Source organism: Haemorhous mexicanus, chromosome 2, assembly GCF_027477595.1.
Source record: "Haemorhous mexicanus isolate bHaeMex1 chromosome 2, bHaeMex1.pri, whole genome shotgun sequence".
Taxonomy (NCBI): Eukaryota; Metazoa; Chordata; class Aves; order Passeriformes; family Fringillidae; genus Haemorhous; species Haemorhous mexicanus.
Window position 1 is genome coordinate 58,369,119 of NC_082342.1, and position 25,157 is coordinate 58,394,275.

The window sequence follows — 25,157 nt, forward strand, 5'->3', positions numbered from 1 at the left end:
GAGTACATATTCACATTTGTGTGCATCCTGCTTGCTGTATTCAAATACAATATTTAAGGTGGGCAACCACTGTGACGTGCAGATGTGTGGATTTCTATTGCAGGATATGATAGAACAAGGGGAGATGGATTCAAACTGAAAGAGAGGAGGTTTAGACTAGATATTAGGAAGAAATTCTTTACTGTGCAGGTGGTGAGGCACTAGCACAGGTTGTCCAGAGAAGCTGTGGATGCCCCATCCCTGAAAGTGTTCAAGGTCAGGTTGAATGGGGCTCTGAGCAGCCTGGTCAAGTGGAAGATGTGCCTGCTCATGACAGGGGGATTGGATTTAGATGATCTTTAAGGTCCCTTCCAACCTAAACCATTAAATGATTCCACCTTTGCTCTTACACTGATTCTGGAGCTAAACTGCTCAGATGAGAAGTGAAAGTTGGGTTTTATATATTATAATGCTGTAAAGTGGAAAAATAAAAACAAAAAATCAGTGTGGACTTTAATTATGGCGTGGAGATTTTAATTGAGAGCAACTTGTCTTGATAAGCAAGTAAGAATTTCTTTAGCATGTCCCATTCCAGAATGGGCTTGCAAGACAGGAGTTAACGAGAATAAATTTACTCAGCATGAGCAGCAATTCTCCTGGAGCAACATGAACACTTTTTCCATTACAGGCTGTATAAAAGCACCTAGCAATCAAAGGAAAATGCAAGATTCACATCAGTCAATCTCTTGCATTTAGACTGCTTAGGGTATGGAATATTTCCAGAACTCTGTCCAAACCTCTGAGTACTTGCCTAATTTTTACTGAGTTCTCACTGGAGCAAATTCTGTTTGCACTAGAACAGGGTTCATTATGTCAGCTGTGCACCTCACACACAGAGCTGCATATCCCACCTCTGCAGGGACAGGCTGTCAGCAAGCACCTGAAGATGTAGCTCTGCCTTTCTACACCTATCTCTTTATTTTATTAATAATGTTGTGCTGTGGCCAACAAAATGGGAGACAGGCTGGAGCACAGCTTTGATGGCTAGCCATTTGATGGAATTGGGTGAAAACCTTTGCAGCTTTTGGAGGCAGGAGGAAAAAAGGTGGTCTCACAACTCAGGCTGTCAAACTCAGCTTTAAAAATCTATACCTATCCCTCCTGGTGCTGCAGGTTTTCTGTGCAATGTCAAATTATTGAGACCAAACCTGTCACTCAAGTTCACTAATGACTTGCACCCTTTTTCCTGCATGCATAGTTTGGTAGTCAGAAGTCCAAAACATTAAGCACTCACAAGTGCAAATGAAGCCAGTGGAAAGATGCCTGAATATACCTGCACTATGTAATGCTGGCCACAGCAAAGGCAGGCTGAGCATGCATTGCAGAAGACACGGAGTCACACCTCGATTAGTGGGGGTGAAACAGCTCATACAAAAGCAGCAGTTTCTTGAGGAAGGCAGCCAAAGAAAAGAGTCATCACCTGATCTGAGGGGAGTTACCACCAGTGACTAACATTAGAGGCAGTGATTGATTTCTCAAGAGTAGCAAAGACCTTGTAATCTGCTTTTAATACACCGTGGCCTCTGTGCATTTGAGTCCATCAGCTGAATATTTCTCTCTCTTCAGCACAAAGATTGCCACAGAGGCTGCAAAAGGTGACAGATGGAGAAGTTGTACTTTGCTATGTAAGGAAGATTCAGCCTCCTATATGGGCCTTGCAAATATTATCTATGTTAAACTGAAAATGCCCTTACCAAAGATCAAACTGAGCTCGTCTCAGGCACTACCTCTGTTCTTCTCCTGAAGAAGCAAGCCACACAAAAATCAGCTCAGAGCTGAGAAGTGGAACACAAATTGTACTGATGTAATAGGGCCCATCATTCATAAAGGCTCAGCATTTAATCAATACAGCAACAGTTGTCTCCCAGCTGTAATAGCTTATGTAGCATGGAAAAAAGTAGTCAAATTCCCAAGGGATTCAGGCTTTGAGAGTGGTTTACACTGAACCTCCAGGGCATTCACAGCTCTCAGATCTTTGACAGTGCCTGATCAAGGCCTTTATCTTAATCAACAGAGCCTCCAATGGATTAAAATCAAACATCTCCATGACAGGCTAAGGCAAGTCTCATTTACTTGGGCATGCAGTAACAATGCCAAAACTTTTCTGCCATAACCAGAAGCATGAAGCAGTAGATAAAGCTCACATTTTAAAAGGATATTAAAGGATAAAGGATAATTTATAAAAGGATAATTTATATCAAGGATATAAATATGAAAAATAAAATTAAAACACTGAAAAAGAGCAGCTCCAGAAGTCCCAGAGCAGTGAGCACTGCAGCTCCCTGGTCTGTGTGCCCTGGGTCTCTGAAAGCTACATTACCTCATTATCACTGAAAAACGTCAAAGAAGGTCAGAACAGAAGAAAAAGAAGATGCAAAGTTTACATTTTTCTAGTGAGTCAGTTGATCAATAAAATCAAGATATCACAAAAACACAATTCCCCAGGCTTCCCCAGCACAATTTCTGTATTAGAGTGGAAGAAGAGTCTCGTCTTGGCATTAGGAAGACGCTAAAAATGATAGCCCTGGTACCTACTCATGCATCAAGGAGAACATCCAAAGGATGTTTCAGCAGCACCTTGGTGAAACAGCTAGTACTTGACATCCCACTGACAACTCTCAGCTGCACCATTTAGCCCTGGGACTTTTAAAAACCGCATAAATTAGCAGGGTGTAATTGCAAATATGATCCAAGAACAGTCTGAAATTAGTTCTTGCTGAGTCTGAAGCGGGGTTAGGATGACATGTTTCCCTGACTTCTTGAAACAAGGAGAAAATTTAACCATTTTTTTCCTTGGCCAGATGGTCCAAACCTAGGATTTAATAATTTTCCTACACTTCCCTGAGACCTGAGAATCTTTATGCAGAAAAACACTTCAAGAAACTATTTTTGCTGTCTTTCAGAAGAATGTCTGTTCTTCTAGCAGTCCACTACAGAACCAGGCCTTGCATAGGGAAGGAAAGATTAGGCCTTTAATGAGTACTTTGTCCCAGGGATTGATTTTTGGTAGTTGAATCTCTTTTGGTTATTTTTTATTTCCTTCCCCTTGTTTTTTCTTTTTTTTTTTTCCCTCTCTCTTCTGGTATGTATTCCAGACCCTGGATCCCATATTTAGTTTCCTGAACTTCTCCAATATTTGTTCGAGCCATCCTGGTTGTCTGCCATGAGTATCAGTTTCCTTCCTTCTAGTTAAGAGGGCAGGGAAGGAGGAAAACTGTTCCCAGGCCAAGCAGCAGTGCCACTCTGGAGATCATTTGGTGGGTTGTGCAGCCTGAGAATGAATCATTGCTTGCAACACTTAAATCTTCCTCCATTTCTCACTTTCCCTTTTCTAGGGAGCAAGGAAGAGGTGGTGCCAGAGGCTGCTACATTTAGTAAAGCATGAAGCAGAAGTAAACAGTTAAGATTAAAATTACCTTGATTGTTATTCAATACCCAAGAAGATGATATGACATAATGCTTGTCAATTACTGGAATTACTCATTTTTAGCAGTAAATGCTAATTTTTAGTAGATTTTAAGTGAATTAAACCACTGAACCTGTGTAGCAGCTGTCGCCTGCTTCCCACAAGATGCCTCCACTTCTCTATTGTACCCCTAAGTGCCTAATGGTGATTGCTGACATTTCCTCTGCTAGTCCATTCTTGCTCTAACTTCTTCGTTCTCCATCTGCATCCACTTCTTGGCGTTTTTTTTCCCAATAAGCTTTCTTTTCTGAATATGGCCTAATAACCCCCTCTTTCAGCTTGAAACTGTGCTCACAGGCACATCAATTTTCTTTCAGGTTGTGCTCCCAATCTTGCTGTAGACCCTTACACGACCACCTTAAACACAAGGAAATCACAGGCAGTGCCTTAACATTTCACTTGCATTTAGTCCTTCATAGGAGCCCTTTCTTCACTCCCAAAGATGAGAGTTTAGGAATGGGGTGATGTAATGCTCACAGCCACTGCTGCAGAGGCACCACCAGAACATGGGCTTTCAGGCCAAGCACAGACAATGCCCACAGCCAGTTTGTCTGTGGTACCACTCCTCACAGGGAGTTTTCACAGCACAGGCTCAGTCCTGCCCCCAGTGACTCTTGTAGGAAGAGGGCACAGTCCCAAAGGAAGCAAGTATGTTCCATGTCTCATCTTTCAAAGGTCAGGGCTTAAACTCACAAATCCGTCCTCTTTGACATTCTAATCTCTGGTTGTAAAATGGATTTAGTGGCTTAACATTAAAATTTCAGGCACAGTTAAGGAAGGGATTGCAAAAGAGTTAATAAGCAAAATAGTTTAACAAACTTTGGCAGAGAAAGCTGAAAAGCTCCAACGATCTCCTGACCAAAAGAGTTTAGACCTGGATTTGCCAGTGCTCCCAGCCCAGCAGCTGGACACATCAAGCTATCACAAAGAAAGTGACACAAAGTTCCTATTTTATCTCTTGTCACTCTATATTTTTGTTAAATGTCATGAACAGGCCCATTACACCATAAAAAGTAAAGTCATTAATTGTTCAGTGGGTATCTGGCCACATCTCCATGTGCTCTGCTCTGCAGTGACTGCTTGAAAGCTCGTGTTTATTGTTCCACACCACCCTAAATGTACCTGCACACATCCACCAACAATTATCTGCACATTATCATACTGCATTTCAGGAAACGACAGTAAAAGAGATAATGCCCCACCAAACCCCATCAAAGTGACTGGACTCTTCACATACAGCCAGGTGTACTTAGGTACATGAAAAATGCCCCTGCATGATCTTTAGCAACAGTTATAGCAGGTCAACAAAACAAACAAAAGAATCTGAACTCCTGCAGGAGATTGAAATCTTTAAATAATTTAAACTTATGAAAGGAAAATGAAATTTCATTTTTGAATGCAGAGATATTGCAGGTCAAACACTGCTGGCAAGGAGATTTTTGATCTGGACAAACAGAGCAAGAAGCAAATGTGTACCTGCTCTAAAAAGCAGGACAGTAGATGCACTGCTGCATCCACCATTCACTTTTTGGTTCAGAGACACAGAAGGTCATTTTGTTCTTGCAAGCACACACTCACAGTTTGTCCACCCTAACAGCCATGTTCAGGATTGCAAGTGAGAGCACCAATTAATTCGGGCTGATTAACTCCCTGGTGGCACAATGCTAAGTGTCAGTACCAGGTGACAAGACACACTCGGTGCAACAATGGGAGGGCAGTGTTACCAGGTCTGTACTCAGCTCATGCATGTTTTCACTAGGGTGACTCCTCTTCCTCTGCTTCATCCTCTGTCAATTAATAAAATAAAATGGCGAAGGGGGGGGGGGGGGGAGTGAAATGAAATATTATGGGAAAGCAAGAAGATACAATGAACAAAGACAACGTTATAGGGCTAAGCCCAGGGCACTGCAGTGCAGGTTGAGGTATACTTAAGACACAAAGACATGCCATGGAAAGAGGGAAAGCAGAAGGAAGGAAGCTAATGCAGTTTGTGGCAAATACTGCTTCTGAATAACTCATCTTTCATGTCCAAATGTGAAGTCTCTTAAAAGGCCTGGCTTTCAAAATGCATGAAAAATTTCTTTTATTCAAAGAGTGTGTCATGATGGCCTCTTGGGTGTGGTAAGTCCTTAGATCACCAAACCATCCCATCTGAGAATCTTTTGTCTATATATTTTTAACATCAGAAAGAGGCCACTCATTCCTGCCATGTCCCACAGTAAATAATTTCTCTTTTCTTTTCTGTGATTTTTTTTTTTTTAATGCTATGGAGTTTGAAGACAGACGTAAATTAATACCCTGTTAAACAGCCTGCTCTCTGCCATGTATAACATCACTCATGCACTGGGAAAATAAAAGTCCATCATCCTGTATCTACACACCATATCCTGCCTTTCTTGGCAAAAGAAAAAAATCTGACTGGCACATATCTGCGGCCAAAGATGACAAACACCACAGCCACCCCATCCAAAGTCAAGGACCTGATGAATCCTTGGGAAGATGGCAATCCAATAAATCACGTGGGCCCTTTCCAACAATTAGAGACAATTAAAGATGGAGATGTTCTGGAGGAGGTGTGCAGAGCAAAGTGGGAAAGAGGCAGGAGGAGTGAGTGCCAGGATAATTGTTGGGGGGAAAGAAGGAGAGAAAATTGTGTATTTCACTGTTTCATGAGGTGAGTTGGTGGGTGTGAGTGCACAGGTGCACATGTGCCTCTACCCTCTCCTGGAAAGGAATGGAACTGCTGACCTTGGTCTGCTGCAGCAAGAGCCAAAAACAGCTCCTTGCAAGCAGCCCACTGCACTGGGCAAACCAACAGACTGCTCAGATGGTAGTGTGTGAGCTGGAACACCCAGCCAAGGTGTGCTTTTGATGCCTCTGGGAAGACCGGTTTCCCACTTTTTCAGTCCCTTTTTTCCCAAGGTTCCTCTAGTCCTGTCCCAATGCACCAGGCAGGCACGTAGAACTAGCAGCACCATCTCCCACAGGTCAAAAAGGAGGAATTTGAGGGGCACGAAAAGGGTGCTCCTTACAGTAGGTTGTGCCTGTGCACTTGTGCACCTTTGAGCCTGTAAACCAGAGGAAAAGTAAAAAGGACCATGAGTTCAACAAAATGCCATGCTCAGAAGGGCAAGGGGTAGAAGGGTGTCTCACTACCCTAAAGCAGTTCTCCACCCTTAAGGAGATGAACAGCCAAGACCTTCTGTCCCAGAGGACAAGAGCCACTGACAGCCCTTGTCAAGAGTGCTGAATATCCAAATATCACCACTCAGTGGAAAATAAACCTACGTGTTAGCTCAGTTTACACTTGGGATACCTGCTCCTGGAAGAAGCATGGCATCGGCCTTGCCTCAGTGGGGGAGCAGGCACAGCAGGAAGAAGGGTGACAAAAGCTACATGTGCAGGGAGAAGAGAAGACAAGAAAGAGTGAACACACTGAGTTTTAAATAGAATATTTGTGTCCAAGTTTCAGTTCTGAGGCGTATCCCCAGTAAGTGGCTGCCACACCAGTGTTTATACCAGTGGTTCATTTAGCCTCTGATCTAAATGCAGTGTGCTCTGTTTTCTTTGTAAATTCATCTTGCATTATGGCTTATATCTGCTTACATTTTAAAACTACCTAAGGAGTAAATAATTTGCTCTTTTCAACAGGCATACTGGGAGTTTCAGTCTGTTACCCATTTGCTTTAAATATCAGGCTGTAAAACTGTGCTTGTGTTTTTGGCTGACATCGCTGTTAATGATGCGCTGTGCCTATTCTCTGGTTATGGAGGAATTCTCACATTATTTCTGGGCTAAGCTAATAATGAATGTTACTCAGAACAAATCTTATGTTTGTGGTTGACTTGCTGCCAGTGTAGGAAATCATGTTACGACCATTATCTCACTCTACCTCCTCCCTCTCAAGTGCAAAGTTTTAATATTCATTCCGATGCAATCTGTATCTAAATAAGCAGTGCCTATTTGGTGTGCAGTATACTGCACCAACTCCATTTAATAGTGTCAATGTGTCATTCATACTGGGGGGAGCCATCCTGGCAACTCATCTTCCCAGGTTTTTTGGGAGCAGCACTTCATTTCTTATGTTCAGCTCTTCCCTGTTTTGCAAAACCTCCTTTAGCTATTCTCATCAAATGAACCTACCTTAAAAGTGATCATTTAAATGTGTTTAGTTGCGCTTATTTAGCACCAGAACAAAGAGAGAAACAAGACGAACATCACATGGATTATACTTGTCACACTGCAAACACCTCAGCAGAGCGAAACAGAGCAGTTCATTTCCAAGTCTTTAAAAACAGAGCCTTCAGGAACAAAAAAATATGTCTGGAATCGGAGTGTTGCAATTAAGGTCTTGTTCACACTAATGATTGCAATAGCACTGAAAAACTGTCTAACAGACTGCATTCAAGCTCTGTTAAGTGGTTGCCTCCACATTTGGGATCCAACCCGTCAGGGCCTTCAGAGCCTGACTTTTCTCTGATGTGGTTACCAAACAGTGGAACATTTCTAGCATGACCAAAACTTAGTCATGCCTCAGTAACTTAACTCAGATTCCACATCTTCAAGCCTGAAAGTAGTTTGAGGGGCACAATTTCATCCATGCCATCCATAAAACGTAATTTAACCCTGCTTTCAGATCTCCTTGGATGTTGTGGTATGCATGCATCACCTACCCTGCTTATGTGCACTGTGCTGTCAAAGTGGCCATAAATCCTGTGACTGCAGCCATCCAGTTATGGCTTGTGAGAATTTTCCTTTAAAAAACCCTCTCCACTATTAGCACAGTCGAATTTGTATTCTCCCCATTGTTGGAACCAAGGCTTTCAGACAGCCACCTAATACAAGTAACAGGGGCAAAACCACTATCTGTTTTTACGATGGAACGTGATCGGTGTGTGAAAGGTCCGTACGATGTGGTGACGACAGCAAAAAGGAGACAGCACTGAGTGACTCAAGCTTTCCTTCCAGGTCCCTATTAGTGTGAGGGTTCCCAGGGGCTCTTCTCCTCCTATAAGATAGCACAGTTCTTTCCACTGACGTGTAGTTATATCCAGCTCAGTGAAAACTGAGCTTGTTCCTTGATTTGCTTCTCTCTGAACATCAGGTGAGTTATGGCAGGGGGGAAAAAGACACTTCCTTTCATCCTCATCTCACTGCCTACATGCCAGTGGCAATATTCAAGTCTAGATAACAGCTTCTTGATGGCTTAGAGTGGCAAGACCTCTAAAGAAAAAAAAAACAGACAGTAAAAGCAGAATATCTGTCTGAATATGATCCAAGGATTTTTTTTCCCATCTACACTTTTCCCTTTCTCTAACTTAGGTCCAGGTTTCCCTCACACCTAAAAGGGGTGTGCTCCTTGAGGGGGTTGAAACAACCTTTTTCTCCAGCTAGAAAACAGAGCAAGTCAAGAAGTAATAGACTTAAGTGAGAATCTTGTTGGCATCACAGCACCTTCTCAGCTAGCAGACCTCCTCCACGACAGTCCTTGGAGCCTCTTCATGTTACTACCTGATTTTTAAAACCCTGGTCCTGTGCAGCCAAATAAAATAAGAGGCTGAACCAGATTCAAGCATGTTGGTGAAACACTGCATCAGCACATATGGAACCATGCTTTAGACAACCGTAACTGAGGTCACTGCCCAGAAGTGGCACCGTTCTGCCAGTAAAAAGCCAACTCATTGTGATACAGCAGATGGGATAAAAGAAGGCAAAAAAATTAAATTTAAAAAAACCCTTGAAGTCTTATTTTACAATTTCAGGCTGTTTCATGGACCACTGCTTTTAAAAAGTGTGTGATTGCAGGAAGTGAGGTGTGGAGAGGGATGAGTGTTTTTATAGCCAAGCGAAATGGAGAGTGGTCTTGAGAAAGAGAAGATGTGATTCCACAATGGATTAAGCAGAGGAATTTTTACACACAGAAAGTGTTGGAAGGGTGAATCATAAAGAGAGAGAATTTAATAAGTTACAACAACATTTTCTTGAGCATTAACTACTTACAGGCCAGTAGTACGCAAGTTTTCCCTTTGCTACATTGAAAGCGTACCACTTCCACATGAGAGACAAACAGACTTCAAATATGTCCATGACCAGTCAGGGTAATTTCAGAGTTTTTTTAAAAAATATATGTGTACAGGAGAGGCCTCGTTAAAGTTCTAGGCAGTGCCCTGGAGAAAACATTTTCCTGGAGACTAATACATTTTTGTGTGTGGCATGCCAGCACCTAATCCCCTTTCTTTTCTGCAAAGTGAGTGTTTTCTGGAAGTTTTCTCTTGGGATGTCTAGCAGCACAGAGCCAGAAATCCCCTCTGTCTCAGCACCCTGATCCAGCTCCATGCCGCCCATCCTCCCTTAGTGTGTTTCTCCAGCTCCTCATGCTCTTGCGCCTTTATCTCGTTAGCCAACTTGCTCTATCTGCCCACGGAATTCTCTGCCTGATGAAAACCTCCTGTGCGCAGCTTTTCCTGGTCTCGACATTGTCTCCTCTCAGACATGTAGACATAATATGGTCTGAGAGGAGATCAATTTCTTCTTTGAGGTCCAGTCTTATCTCCCAGACAGTGGTTTATGCAGTGGGTTCCCTGGGGAACTTTCCTCTTTGCACACGGAGCCATTCCCTTGGCCAAAAGCTAATGAATGTGGCACGTCTCCAGAGTGCGCCATGAAGACAGGCAGGAAGGATGCACAGCCAGGCGGGCTTCTTGTGCACTTAGGCCTCTTCTCTGAAGCATGGAGAGGCATTTCACTTCCCAAATTGGTGGAATATCCCAATTCCTCATCAAGGACTTCTCGCACAGGCTGTTTGACTTTTCCCCATGTCTCCAAGGTACACTGGGACATTTCATGGCTGAAGTCCAGCACCCGTATCTCTCCCTCATCAGCATCATGCTGCTATCACCAAACCCTCAGCGCTGCTCCCATTGTGGCTGGTGTCAATGAGCCATTGACTGCAGCACAAAAACACCAACAGTTTGTTCCTAGGTCTACAGGGAAGGGAACCAGGCTGGAGGTACTGTGCTTTGGCCGAGCTCAGGGTGGCTTGCTCCACTCTTCAGAGACATTGGCTCTTTTCTGCAAGTTCCCCATGGCTTTTTGGGGGCTCTGGGGTGTCGTTTGCAGTCCAGGTGCTCATGGCTCTTTCACCCACACTATGTAAGTTCGCTCTCTGCATAGTTCTGGGTAAGCCAGTGCCCTGCTTTTGTAGGAAGCAGAATGAGCTGGAAAGTTCAGGCCAGACACAGAACTCTTCCAGTTTGGAAATGTCCACATCTGGGATTTGATTATGGGCCATTTCTTGCTGTTAGCTGCCTTTGGCTATACTCATACAGGCTTGGCACCAAGCAGCCCCTGCCAGGGAAGCAGGGCAGCCCAGTGGGGGTTTCTGTGTGGACACAGGTGCTGCTGGTGTAGGGTTGTCCTACTGAGGACTGGATGGAATAGCTGGAGATGCCAGATGCTGCATGAAGGACCTTCAGGGTGTGGGATCCAAAGCCAGCTGTATCAGTTTATCTTGGCTATGTACACATGTCCTAACCCAATAAATACCTTCCCTGCTGTACCCTCCTCTCACACTGCCCAGCACAAGATCCTCCCTTCTTGGTACAGAACTACATGGTAGCAGCAAGTCCCCCAAACCACTCCCTGAGTCATCTGGCCCTCCCTGGGCAGAGACATGGTGCCCGTGGCTCAGGACTCCAGCAGCTGGGGCAGCTGACCTATCTTCAGGGTACTTCCTCCTGCTACCTGCCCCAGCAAGACACATAAATTATGCCCAAACCTCAAATTATTATCATCACCCTCCCCCTTTTCAGGTAACATGCCTGTTTCCCCAAGAACTGAGCTGCAGAGTTATTATGTTTTCTCATTTTTCCTCTAGAGGGACCCTTACCTTGATTTTAGTTTTATTAGCTATGATTAAAACACGTTTAATTATGAAGAAGCCTCACTAAAACCAAGTGCTAACCCTACAGGGGTGGCACAGTAACCGTTCCCACCACAGACTGTACTAAAACCAAGGGGAGTCCTGGGTGTGTGAAGATTCAAGACAGTCAATCAATCAACACTGCTGCACTGCAACTACCAAGTTTTAATTAACCATGCAAAGCAAATATATTTGTATGTTTAGTCTTAAATGTAATTAAATGTTTCAGTAGGAAATTAAGTGAAGAAAACAAATCAACCACATGTTTCCAGATAGTGGGTACATAAATATTAAATCATTATAAAAGGCATATGAAGAGGAAAATGCAAACATTATGCTGATTTTAATTTCCTCAATTATTTCTAATTCCCCCTGAGCCCTACATTCATTCCCAGTGATTGCAGACAGGCTAATCACTCAAAGCAGGACACCATTTAATAAGATGCAGCAGCTGAAACCCAGAGTTTGTCACTGGCCCTGTCTTGGCACTGTCAACATGGTGGCACTGTCGCCTTGATCAAGCTCCTCAGCCACAGGAGAGCGTGGTTTGTGACTCCCATGGCTGTAGGTATGTAGGTGATGTGCATTTCACACTGCTCTGCAGTCTATCTGGGAAGATCTATCCATCAGCATCTGCCTTCAAAAGCCTACAGAGATCTATTTATGTAACTCCCTCTCTGGAGGAAAGGTGCTGGGAAAGCAGCCAACAATAAATGGAGTGGGTGTGGGAAAACGAAAAATAAGCAAGCAGAAATACTACATAAAAGAATGACCATATGGCTTAAGCCACAAGCGATGTAAGTCACAGCTATAAAGTTGTGTCTGATAACAGATTCAGCAGAGACGTGCGTACGGCCAGAAGCTCTGCGAAGAGGGTCCCTTTGGGGGGTCAGGTGTGGGAGACATGCAGGCTCAGAGACCTCTGACAAGCACAAAAGAAGCCAGCGTGAGCCCAGAGGCAAATCTGCCTTTTCCCAGCCAGCCATAGGCCGGCTTAACCCATCCACAGACACACCTGCCATGGCATTCAGTATAGATGGAGAGAACACCACTCAAACCTGGGCACTGCTCCTCTTTGAGGAGGGCTGTTGAGTAGACCAAGGTGTTGGTTCTGGATCAAGAAAATAATGCACACCCTTCTGACTTCTTCGCAGTCTTGATAAGGCCTCTCCAGTGATGTGCAAAGTGACTGTCCAGGCAGACAATGAGAAAACTTTTTTGTGTAACTCCTCTCTCTTTCAGTACAATACAATGCGTAGGCTGGGACAGAATTTAATGGGCACCAACTGTATTGCAGAAAGCAAATTAAAATCTTTGCTCTTCCAACTAATCTTTAAAACAACAGCTCCAAAGCAGCTCACTGTTCTGCTGCACAGCCCTGGGACACAAGTGTGGGAAAGGTTCCAGCTCACTGCACATACAGCCCCACCAGCTACCTGGGGTTCAGCACCCAGTGCCTATCAGGGAATTGGAAATGCTCACAAAAAACAAAGAAGGAACATTTGAAATGGGTGATGCAGTCAGTTTCTTTGGAAAAGGGGAATATGTTGTCACTCCTTGACCTGCACCAAGATGAAATCATGTGGATTATATCTCTTTTCAATCAGGCACCTTAGTTAATTAGTTCCAGCATGCCAGTCCTCCAGCCTGGTGGCGACAGGGATTCCAGAGATGGATGACAGCAGTCGTTTGCCAGTGGGAAGGTCAGCTGCTTCAAAGGAAAATGTACTTTTCTCTCAAGACAAGACACTGAAATACTATTAAAATCCCATCTTAGAAAGCTACTGCAGGGTGAGATACACTGATCCAGAAAAGCCAGTTTCCCTCCACTGACTGCAAAGGGACCTCAGATTTGGACCTTCCATTTGATCAAGGTATAGCCCACATCTTCACAGGAGAGCACTGCCCCAAAGCACTCATCCTGTGCATGGAATCCCACTGACACGAGCCTGTCTCTCACGTAAAGATGCTTCTTTATGATCTCAAGCCATGTTTCAAAACACACTCCTGATGCTGCCTTATCTGCCAACCCACAGCACTGAATCAGAATTCAAAAGGCCATTTCAAAAATCCTCATTTGCCTACCACTCAGCTTGGACAGGCACCTTTCTAGCGGGTCCTCTCCAACTCAGCAGCAGTGCTGGAGGTGAGAGCAAGGTGGGCAGACTTCATCTCACATCCCAGCACATTTGGCAAGGAAGTTTGAAAAGGATGAAAAGGGGAAACATTTTGACTGTGCCTGTTTGTGTCCATGGGAACAGTGGGTATAAGCAAGTCGTTTATCCTCCTCAAGCTTCCTGTGGCAGCTAGCAACCAGAGAGTTTGACAGATGACAACAAAATGAGCCTGGGGCACATCAGACTCCAGGGCACAGCACAGTTCAGCACAGTCTGCAGAGCAATACCACATTCAGAAGGAATAAAAAAGCTGAAGAAATAGCTCATCAAGCTGAGAAAAGGGGTGACAGACAAAACGAATGTTACTTTGCAAAGGCCATTTCTCCTGCCACCTCCACAAATGAGCTCCAAAACTGATGCAAGCAGTAGTAACAATTTCTAAAGTAGGCAGCAGCTCTGGCCCTTGCGAAGATGGGTCAGAGAATGGAAATCTGAGATTGATGCAACCATCATATATTCAATACTCCTAAGGGTATTTGTGCAAGGATTTTTTTTTTCTTTCACATGTCCTTTTTTTTTTTTTTTTTTTTTTTTTTTTTTTTTTTTTTGTCAGCAAAGAGGACTTCTTATTTTCAGGATTAAGTGCAATTCTTGTTGGATAGTTTTTCAGCAGGAAATGGAATTTTTAGTTGTGGTTGTTCAGTTCTATTTTTCCTCTAAAAGCGATTGTTTCTCAGACTAAATTTCAACTTTTCATCTGAAAAAAAGAAAGTCCTTAAACCCATAGCATTTTAGTGGGTTTGGTCCAGATCCAGCTCAACTTCAGTATAGTTTGAATATTATCCTCTCGAGTTGGGTTAACCTATTTCAAGCCACCTCTTCCCCAGTGTAAGGTGACTTTTAATGTAGGGAGACACCAAGGCACCCTGGGATCTGTGGCATGGCAGGGTTGCCTGACTCTAATGGAAAAGTGAGACATCATAGCTTCAGCAGTATGTCTTTAACCACACCATAATTCCCAGGAGGCACCAGCATGCTGTGCCACAAACCAGAGCTATCATTTGCAGCTGAAAATAGTCACATTTTGATTTTTCACACCTAGTGAGGTCCTCTAGGGGGAAGATGATGCAGTCCCATGTAAGGGCATGTGTCCCCCGTGTAATACAGTGAAATGTTTGAGTTGGTCCTGCCACAGTGACCTTGTTTAAGGTCATTGGTGGTGGGGCAGAGGAGGGGAGGGAAACATCTGCTCGCAGTGGAGATCACCCCAGGTCAGCTGCAGGGGCTTAGAGAGGAAAATGGGCTGGAAGTGGATGCTAACTGAGGAGGCTGTAGTGAAGCACCTCACACGATGAAGATGTGACCACCAACTCGCATGATGAGCCATCAGACTTGTCCCTCTTGCAGGGCTGCTCTTCCCATCCCCTCTGTACTCCTGCAAGCATCCTGCTCTCCCAGTGAAAACCTTTGTCATCCGTTTGGGATTTCCATCTAGATCATCACTGAAACCCCAGCGTGCCGCTCAGCTCAAGGGTAAAAGGCTGCACACCACTCACTGCTCCTCAGAGACTGCACACACACCCTGCCAAGTCAAAATGCTGAACACCAGGAATACTCCTGGCTCGAGGTCCTACACATGGCAGCAGAACATTTCACCTTTCCACTGCAAGATTTCATTTCCTGTGCCAAGCCCGTGACAGATGCCACGTCAAACATCTAAATTCTCCTTTAGGAGTTTTCCTTTTGAAAAAAAAAAAAAAGAAGTGCCATTTCTAGGAGGTAGGAAGCTGCAGACTGCTGTCTGGTTTGCTGTGTATTTTTGAAACTGAATGAAAAATGTTCTGGACGGATACAGAGCAACAATATGTAAGCCTGAGGCATCAAATGGTTAGAAAGCTGTATTCTGTGTGTGTGCACAAATGTAATTCACTGCAAGGAATATGTGACACCACACAGCAGTTCAAAGTAGCAGGCTGGTACTAATTACTGCGCTCTTAATGACTTCATCCATCAAACTGTAACATATTCTATGATTATACAACTCAGCCATATGACAACCAAATGCCCAGCCGCTCTTTCGTGTGAGATGGTTACACAGCAAAATTCTCTGCTGATTACAAGCAGAAAACTTCAAAAATAAGTGGACTTTAAGTCATCTGAGCCCTCAGAATTGTTTTATTATACCCTTTCATGAGGGGAAAAAAAGGTAAACCATTGAGGGTTAGTGAGGAGAGAGGTTGCACAGAGATAAGCCAGAGAGGCTCTGGTGGGGTTTGCCATTTTTCGTGCGCGTCTGGAATATCCACAGCCCGTGACCTGGACCACTTAAGGACACGAAGTGAACATTCTTTGGCCTAAAAGAGTTGTGTTTCCCTACAAGGACAGCTCAGTGGTGTGAGTAGCACCATGCTGCAGCCAGGACAGCTGAGCCACAGGCCAGCTGCAGCCTCAGCATCTTCACAGGGCACAGCAGTGGAGAAGATTAAGTTTGTCTATGCCAGATCCTGAAACTTCCCTCAGCTGTGTCAGGGCTTTCCCAGGGTCTGGGCACCATCACTGCTCACACCACCTCCATCTGCATGAATACATCCCCATGTCTTGTCTTTTTCTCTCCCTAATATGATCACACTTAGCACATCTACCATCAGCAGCCACCCTCGTCCCCAGCAAAACAACACACTCCAGTGCACACACTTCTCCCCTGGGCAGAGGGTGTGAGATTAAACTCTGCAACAGATCCTCTTCTCTCTGCTGCCTGAGCTATGAAAAGGTGCTCTGGTGCTAGAGCACAGGAAAGCAGGGCTTGGCCCCCAGTTTTCTGCAGTCTTTACTTCATTCCCTCACGAGATCCAGTCCTTTCATCACTTCTGCCCACACAGTAACACCCTGCTCAGTAGTGCAGCATAGATGGGGGTAAGTGTAGTTCATCCACTCATTATTTGTACAATGCTGACTTCACCCATTTCCTGTACGCATCACACAAGTGAGTTTCCCACATTTTCAACTGCTATTTCACCACTGTTTTTCTTCCAGAATTGCTGTGGAGGGTGTTATACACCAACATAAACAATAAAACTAGGGATAATATGGAATTTATCAGGATGAACAACTTATTTCCAAGCTAATAAACTGTGAAGTTAACATTGCACAGATATCCTGCAACAGACACCTGCAAGCCCTAGAGCTGAGTGCTGGCTGGCTGGCTGATGGAGGCTGTGGTGGGTCCGGATGCACTGAGCTCTCCTGTCTATCCATCACAACAAAGAGGAAGGTTTGTTCCCACTTAGCTCCTTTTTAGAGCTGAATGAGGGAGCACTGAATAGGTGAGCCGGCTACCCCTCCTGGGCAGCACTGAGCCACGGACTACACGTGCTCATGTGCAAGATGTACTGGCACAGAATGTAAAGCATCATATTTATTAAATAGCATGAGAAAACAACAGGTTTAGAAAAAAAGTGGTCAGGAGAAGACCAGAATGCACCATATGGGTTCTTACATTGGCTCAGCAGGAAATTACTGAATTTCAGAGACCAGGTTTTGTCCCTAATTTAGGAGACAACTTCTGGGAAGGGCATGACACAGATCAGTCAGGCAAGCTGAACATGTACTCTCCAAGAAGCATTAAAAAATGCAGCTGTCTAGCAGGGTACATTAGTCTTCAGCATAATTTATGCCACATATTATCAGGTTCATAGGCATAACACTAGTTCCACAAATGCTGTCAATCAATTCCTTACTTTTCCAATCCATGGGTTTTTACACAGATATCGATGGCTTTTCAGCAACTTCACCCAGACATCTGCACTCCTGATTCAGGGATGCAAATTCCTCATCCCACAGAAACAATCAAGTGGCTGTATCAGTATAAAACAGAGACTTTATTCCAGGAAATCGCTTTATTCCAGGAAAAACATTTTGTCCTAAAAATGGACAAAATGTACAGTGCTTGTTCCTGTTACAGTTTCCTAAATCTTCAGAGTATTTCACAATTTAATTGTTGGCATAAAACTTGTCCTTCATAAGTCTGGAAACAAAAATTTTAAGTGCCTTTATTCTAGCAGTAGACACTGGGAATGCTTACCTCTATAGGGCTTTCTTGCAAGATTACCGTAACTGCTGAGAAAGAGCAATATAAAAGAATTCTACTAAATCAGTTTTTACATTTTTGCTAATTGTGACAAGGCCCAACACTCATCTTGGTGGCACTTCTGCTCTGATGTACGACACAAGGCCTCCAGAGTGCTGTCACCATGCTTTCCTTTCCTATCTCCACGTGTCCTCTGGCAGCATTAACTGCAGAGCCTCTTGGAGCTCCTTGAGCACAGAGACCATGCCCTGCTTCACTGCCACCTCTCCTGGCTGTCTGGAGGTTCAGCAGGATGGTTGCACATCCCAGACCTCCTCTCCTGTTCTGACTGCCAGGTATTTTCTGTGGTTGAGGGGCACAGAGGCTGTTGGAGCTCTGTTACCAGAAGGGTCTTGTAGCACCTTGGGTTTGTCTACAGAGCCTAAGGCCATTGCACATTTGCTTATGGCTCTTCTGGTTAAAATACGTGGAGCAGCACAGGCATCTCATGGAGCTGTTGAAAAGATCTGGTAATGAAATAACATCTCAAAAAATTTCCTTCTTTTTTTCCCATTTATTTTGCCACCAACCCAAGCCATGCCCTACACAGAACGGGGCACTTCTTGAGCCCCATCCTTTGCTGTCTGTCAGGTGGCCACTTATTGCCACATGTCAATGCTTGTCTGTAGCAACTTGTCACTCCTGTACCCACAGATCTTCCTGATGCAGGATTTTGGCAGAAGTTTAAATGACTGAAGTCAGCGTATCTCTCCTCCTACGTAGCGTCCTGTTGATGTGACAGAGGAGATCAATACACACAAGCTCAGGAAGAGCTGTTTGCACCTCAAGGAGTCAGCATGGTTAACCACAGTGACCTGTTTCTGCACAGGAACAAAGAGCTGCCGTCTCACACCAGGCCACCAGCCAGCCCGGCAAGGTGACACACTGCCATCCCAGACAGTGCAGTCCAGGCAGTGCTGGCTCTGAAAGCAAGGAGAGAAGTTGCACTTCCAGTATATGGAGGCCACTGGCACCTGAGGAGACACTGCCAGGTGCCACCAGCTTCCTTCTGCCAAACTGCAAGTCTGAAGCCTCTGAGAAGACTGCATCAGTTGCTGTTCTCTGACATGAGGAATTTCACACTTGAGTTGGATTTTTCCTGGGCTTATCCTGCACCTTGACTCTTTTTGCATTCTGTGCCTGAGCAGTAGCCAGCAGAACAAGGCTACTGTTCTACAAGATTGCCTTAATACTGGGGGTCTCTTCTGCCTGTGCCAACTCACGAGAGCTATGTGCTCTCTCTGATGGTTTGCACCAGGCCAGCAAAGCCAGGGGGTCACTGCTGTGTGGTTTTTGACACGAAAGGAGAGGTTAAGGTCAAGATCTTCATCAGTCAGTAGTTTATATTTCATATTGTGCCATGGAGTTGGTTTTTACACTCCCTAAGGCCTTGTACACTGTTGAAAATTATATTCTACTGCCAGCTCCTTAGCTGACCTTGGCAATAGGCTGGGCACAAATTACATTCTGCACCTCCCCAAACATAGTCTGTGTCACTCAAAACCTTGCAGGTTGTTCAGCTCCCCCAGCATTTTCCTCTTCTCTCTGCCAATTGCTCATCTATGTCCTGCCTTTACCTCAACCAGTACTCACTGGGCTCATTTACATCTACTCTCGTTTTCTAATGAACAGATGAACAGAAAGAGGAAAGTGTTCATAGAAGGTCCCTCTAGCTAAATATTCTTTATTGCTCTCATTCAAAAAAACCCAATTTACCTTGGGAGTTTTTTTCACAGCTTGCTTTGCTAGGATTTGGATTCGTTTGTTTCATAAATCATTAATCCAAACTAGTAAGTCCCTCTGCCTACAGATGGTCCTCTCAGACTGCTACCCTCCACTGTGTTTTTTTATCTGAAAGAAAAGGAGGAAAAGAGTCTCAAAGAAGAGACTGCTACTGGGAAAGCACCAAGATAAAAAAGGAGGACCAAGGACAACTGGAAAGAATTACCTCACCCTGCATCCTGCGTGTGTCATCGCCCTCCACACCTTACCTCTTGCTACTCCACACCAACCTTTTCCTCTTGCTCCCAGCACCAGTGACTCCTCCATTCCGCTGGCATGGAACCTGCTTGCACTCAGCCTTTTTATATCTTTTCCTAAATCAACCAACAAGGCTTCCCCCTAAGAGCCCAAGAGGACACACAGTGTTAAGGACATTTCTCAGTTCCCAATGTCTTTCCAAGGCACCCACAAACACTTTTTGCTCAGGTTCATAGTGAGTAAGTGGTCAGAAAAGTATAGACATTGTGAAGTAAGCTGGAAACCCGTGAACTGGACCAGGAGGGTGAAAGATGACTCATTAGTCAAACTGGATATAGCTCTCTTTGCTTTTCAAAAAAGAGATTAGTGGGAGTGCTCTCAACACTTTCAGTCAGTCTTAAAGAAAGGCATCATGATATTACATCAGCCACATGTTTACTTTATTTTCATTATCACTACCCAAAGAATAGTTAATCACACATGAGAAGACAGTGTCATAGGGAATCATCTTCTATAAAAAGCCCGTTTCATAATAGGTGACTGTATTATCTTTCCTGCCTTTGGGAGATGATGAAAAGGAGACTCATCACCAGCCCCACTGTCTCCAGCTTGACAGGTCAATGTACAGGTGGTATTTCACTCCACTTAGGAGAAAATTCATATTCATCTCTAAAATAGAAGGACATGAAAGAACTTTGGAAGAAGTTCATGGAATGCCAGGCAATGATATCATGACCCCAAGGGAGGGGCACTTTTAAGACCAAAAACAATAGACCCCAAGAATCAGAAAACACTTAACAATCTGTCTCGTTTCCATACCTTGGAAGCTCTTGTTCTTGGTCCACAGGCCGTTCCTTCTTTCCTTGCCTTCATACCACAGTGGCATCTCCTCTCCATCCTCTTCCATGAGGGCACAAAGCCCCATCGGACTGTGCAGGACTAGAAGGAAGTATGTGATCTATAACTGTTTTCCAAAGGGCAAAGGGCATTTTAAGGACCTTAGTGGGTGTCCTGCACTTTGGAAAATGGTTCCTTTCAGAGTAATTCAAACAGGAAATTGTATCATCCAATGGACCTGGACCGGAGGCTAAGAATCAGCAGACCTGAACTCCACAATTAGTTTACTAATTATGAAGCATCAACCCTGAAGCCCAATTTCTTTGTCTAAAAACTGTGACTGGTGACTTTATGCATTCAAAATGCTTTGAGTGCTGTTTATAAAAGGTGATATTAGGGAAGTATTTGCTGTTCTTACATCCAAATCCATTTCCCTCCTCCCCTCCCCCCTGAACATTTATTTCAAATTAACACATTTTCTAGACTCCATTGGGTAACACTTTGGAGTGGATTAGTAGAGAACTCGACAAGAAGAAAGCAGAGAACCTACTGCCATAAAACACAGCAGGAGAACAGAGGGTATGTGCTCTTATTGTTTTTTTTCTTCCTGACTCAGTTACTTATGGAAAAATGTGGGGTGGTGTGCAGGGGATCTGAGGAGAGAAAAAAGTCATCATGAAATGACAATACTCCTGAACAGGAATAGCACTGTGGTATTTATTTAATTGAAGCTGTAGGCAAATGCAGATTCAGAAGAAACAGGAACCACAGAGACTTGATTTGGTTTTGAAAATTTTAAAACCCTTGCTGGAAAATAAGTTTGGGGGCTGGGTTGGGTTGTTTTTTATTTTTTCATTTGTATTTTTTCTTTTTGACATTAACTTGGTCTCACAATCAGTGAGATGGTAAAAATTATTGCAGAAGGATCTCAGTTTGGGCTTCTTGGGTTTTACATGCATAATGCCTAAATGAGGAGCTGTGTGCTGTGACAAATGCCTCGTGCATGCCAGCTGACTTAGAAAAGGTGACTTGGAATTTTTCAAGTTCAGTATTTTTATTCTTTTTACAGTTCTCTGTTCTTATCTCCTCCCCCTCAGTGTATTTCCTGTTTCCTCATCCTGTAATAGTTATGTACACTCAAACGGTGGATCAAACACCTTTTGAGCTGTTGTTGTCAAGTTTCATTAACATTTCTCACACCGTTTCCTGTTTTGATACTGATACCCCAGCAAAGTCTGCATAAGTAGGCAATGTGGCTGATCAATACCTCCCCTGAACTGCTGGCAGATCATTCTCTTCATAGAGCATCATCCATTCCCAAACCTACTAAAATGCTGGTGCTGCAGCCATAAACTTAGAAGACACTGAAGGAAGCACGTCCCCCACCAACAGAATTCAGTCAGCTTTGAGAGAGATGCAATAAACTTTAAATATACAAATATAGCAAGACTGAACATGGACTTAGGCCAGGCAGTAGCAAAGGAAGTTGCATGTGCCAAAACACAGGGGAGTTGTATGTTGGTAGAAAGATGTTTCTCATCCTGGTGTAGGCATTATGCATCCCACAAAAAAAAAGGACAAAAAATGCCATTTTGTTTGTGTAGGCTGCAGCACCTCGATACCAAGTCCCTTTTCTGAGACTACACTTCCAGTAGTGCTGTGTCCCGAAGAGCACTGGAGACAGCAGGCACTAAGAAATTTAAGAGAAGAAATAAAGTTTCCACTGACTTCAAAGCCACAACTGCAAGAACAAGACTTGTGCTTGCAAGCATCAAGGTCTACTGGCACAATACTTGGCATGCAAGATGTCCCAGTCCATGAGTATGCAATGCCATAGTAAAACTGATTGACTAAATCAGCATCAAGCAGTGACTTTCTGGAGGTTTGTACATTGCTCTCCCGTATAATTCCCCTGCAAAATACGGCAATATTTTTCCACAGAAACAAAAATATGTGTGTCAGTAGGAGGAAACAAGTCTAGTGCTCTTTGTTAGCCAGCAATATTAAAAGCAGCGGACACATCAAGGCACATTCAGAATATGTCAGACAGTGACTGAAAGCAGTAGGGAAAAAAGCCTGTGTTCTCCCACATCAAGCTTCAACAGGGTTTGAGGGAGGGGAGTGGAACTTTAAATGGTTTGAGGATTAAAAAGAAGCCAAATCACAAGAGAAAGCCATTTCAGATGCAGTATATTTGTGTTTCTAACCAAAAGTCTTTGTTAAAAAAAAGGAACAGAGAAGTGTGTTTTTCACAATTTTCTCTTTGGTGTTTTGCTAAGTCTGTTACTTCACAGGATGTTCTATTGTCTTCACTGCCACGATGCACAGAAATACCCTGCAAGCCACTGTGGGCTCTGATACAGTGTCTGGGGACATGAAAGAAGTGTTTTGCTGTTAATACAGACAGACTGAAAATCAATATTTCAGAGCTTTTCCACCCACACCTGGCAGGCAATCTTCCCAGTTCAATGAGATTTAAATGCTATGGAGGAAAGCCAGTAAATCCACTGCATCCAACTGCAGGGTGGTGTTTCTCAGACTCCTGAAATCTGCTTCCTGAAGAAATCCAAAGATTTAACTGCAATTGTGCTCTTTTTTGGTGCTTTCTACAAACTTAGGCGGGGTGGAAAGAGGATCACTGACTTTTCAAGCTTTTATTTACCCTGCTGGAGCTAATTTATTTTTCAAAAAATACTCATAGCCAGGGTTACTGTGTGGTCAGCTTCTAGAACTACAAGAAAAAGCAGCAAAACTTTTCTGGAAAAATTGTCAGCACTGTCCTGGGACTCCACCAAGATCTACAGCAATCATGTCTTTGCTCTGGTAACCTGAAATGAAGGCCCAGCATCAGACAGAGAGAAGCCCATACCCTGTACCATAGAAATCAAAATCCTTTTTTTCTCCATAATTGAATAGGACCTGGATTTCCCCATTCCCCAAGAAGCAAGGTCCTGAGGCAGTGGTAGGTAGGAATGGGAAAAAGTCAGTGTCCAAAGATGTGGGACTACACAGCAAGAGATGGAGCAGACTCAGGGTGACTTACCTCCACCGAGACCTTTGGCCAGCATCTGTCTGCACATCTATAGCAAAGGGCAAAAGTGGGCATTTCCACCTGGGTGGCTTTGGGAAAGCAAGAGCAGGAAACCCTGCTCACATAAGGCTCCCTCTGGAACCAAAACCAATAGGTCCTTGTGAAGAATAACTTCAAGTATCCCCTTGAAGATCCAAATCTACTTCCATGGACATGATCTTCCCCCTAGCAACTGGCCCATGGGTTGTCTGGGATGAATCCTGCCCAGAGCTTCCCCGGGGTGCAGGACCCTGAAAGGGCCAGGCTGGGCAGCCCAAGAGGAGGTTCAGGAACCCCTAGTCTTCTTGGAGACACCAGGATGCCAATGAGATGGGGCGCAGTCTTCTGGAAATCCTCTGAGAGCTACCTCAGATCTCTGCACTAACAGCAGAGTCACCCTACATCAGTTTCACTGTGGAAAGGAGCCAGCCTGTCTGGAAGAGCAAATTCTGGAGAAGACAATCTATCATCCCCTAGACCCATCCTTTATCATCATGCAAATGTTCTTCCCCTCATACAAACCCACCCCAGGGCACACTCTCCAAAAGCATCTCCCCCAGTCCACTGACCCTAATTTCCACACCATGCCTCCAAGTATTAAAGCTTTCTTAGCTCATGGCAGGTCTTTTTCCAGAAGCCACCTGGCTCAACAGGTTCCTGGAGCTATAGAGCCATCCCTCACCTGCAACAGACCCCAGGGCAGAGTGGGGTGTGCAAATCTCTCCCTCCCCAGCACTTGAACCCAGTGTCGGGTTTGCCTCAGCTTTTGAAGCCTGTGATGCTCAGTGTTTTGCAGATGACTGGTGGTGTGTATCCCAGAAGTGCTGTTGGTCTTGTCTGCTTGCCCTTCTCCCTGGCCATGCCCGTGTACACTAAAGCACACTCCGGTTTGGAACACTGAAGGCATGACAAATCTCTCAAAGAGGGGTGAAATGAGCCAATGTGCCAAAAGAAGAACTCTGTGTGAGCATGGTTACACCCAGCTTTGAGGCAGTTAGGTCTGGCAAGAGGGGGTTAATGGTATGGGAGGAGGTTAGTCCTGTCATAAAATGTCAGTAAGCTTTTTATACAACCACTAGAAAAAGTTTTTTTGGGTTTTTTAACACCTACGGAGTCTTATACGTTGTCTTTTAGATGCCCCAAAAATTCCCCTTAGCACTTTTATCATTCAGCATCACTCCAGAGTTTAGTCAGCCAAACCATACCCTTTCCCAGCGTTAGATATATTGCATCTTGAAAACAGCACAGACACTAATATCACATCGTCCTAGAGCTGAGCCACATGTGAAATCTCTATCCTGTTTTTCTACAGAGATGAGTAAGATTTTCCTGTGTAATTAATGTATAATATCTTTCTGTGCATTTGTGTAAATATATAGAGCAAAGATACCACTGCAAAGATAACGATTTGCCAAAGCGCTTTTTGCATTCTTTCAAATGTGGTTGTTTTACTTGCAGTTTACAGCATTTTAGTCATGTTTTGACATTTGAAGAATTTTCACCGAAAACAGACCTTGTACCAATAACAGAACCAGACATAAAACTCGTAGTAATAAGGAGCAGCAGTAAACAACAGATGCACTATTTATTGTATGCGTTTA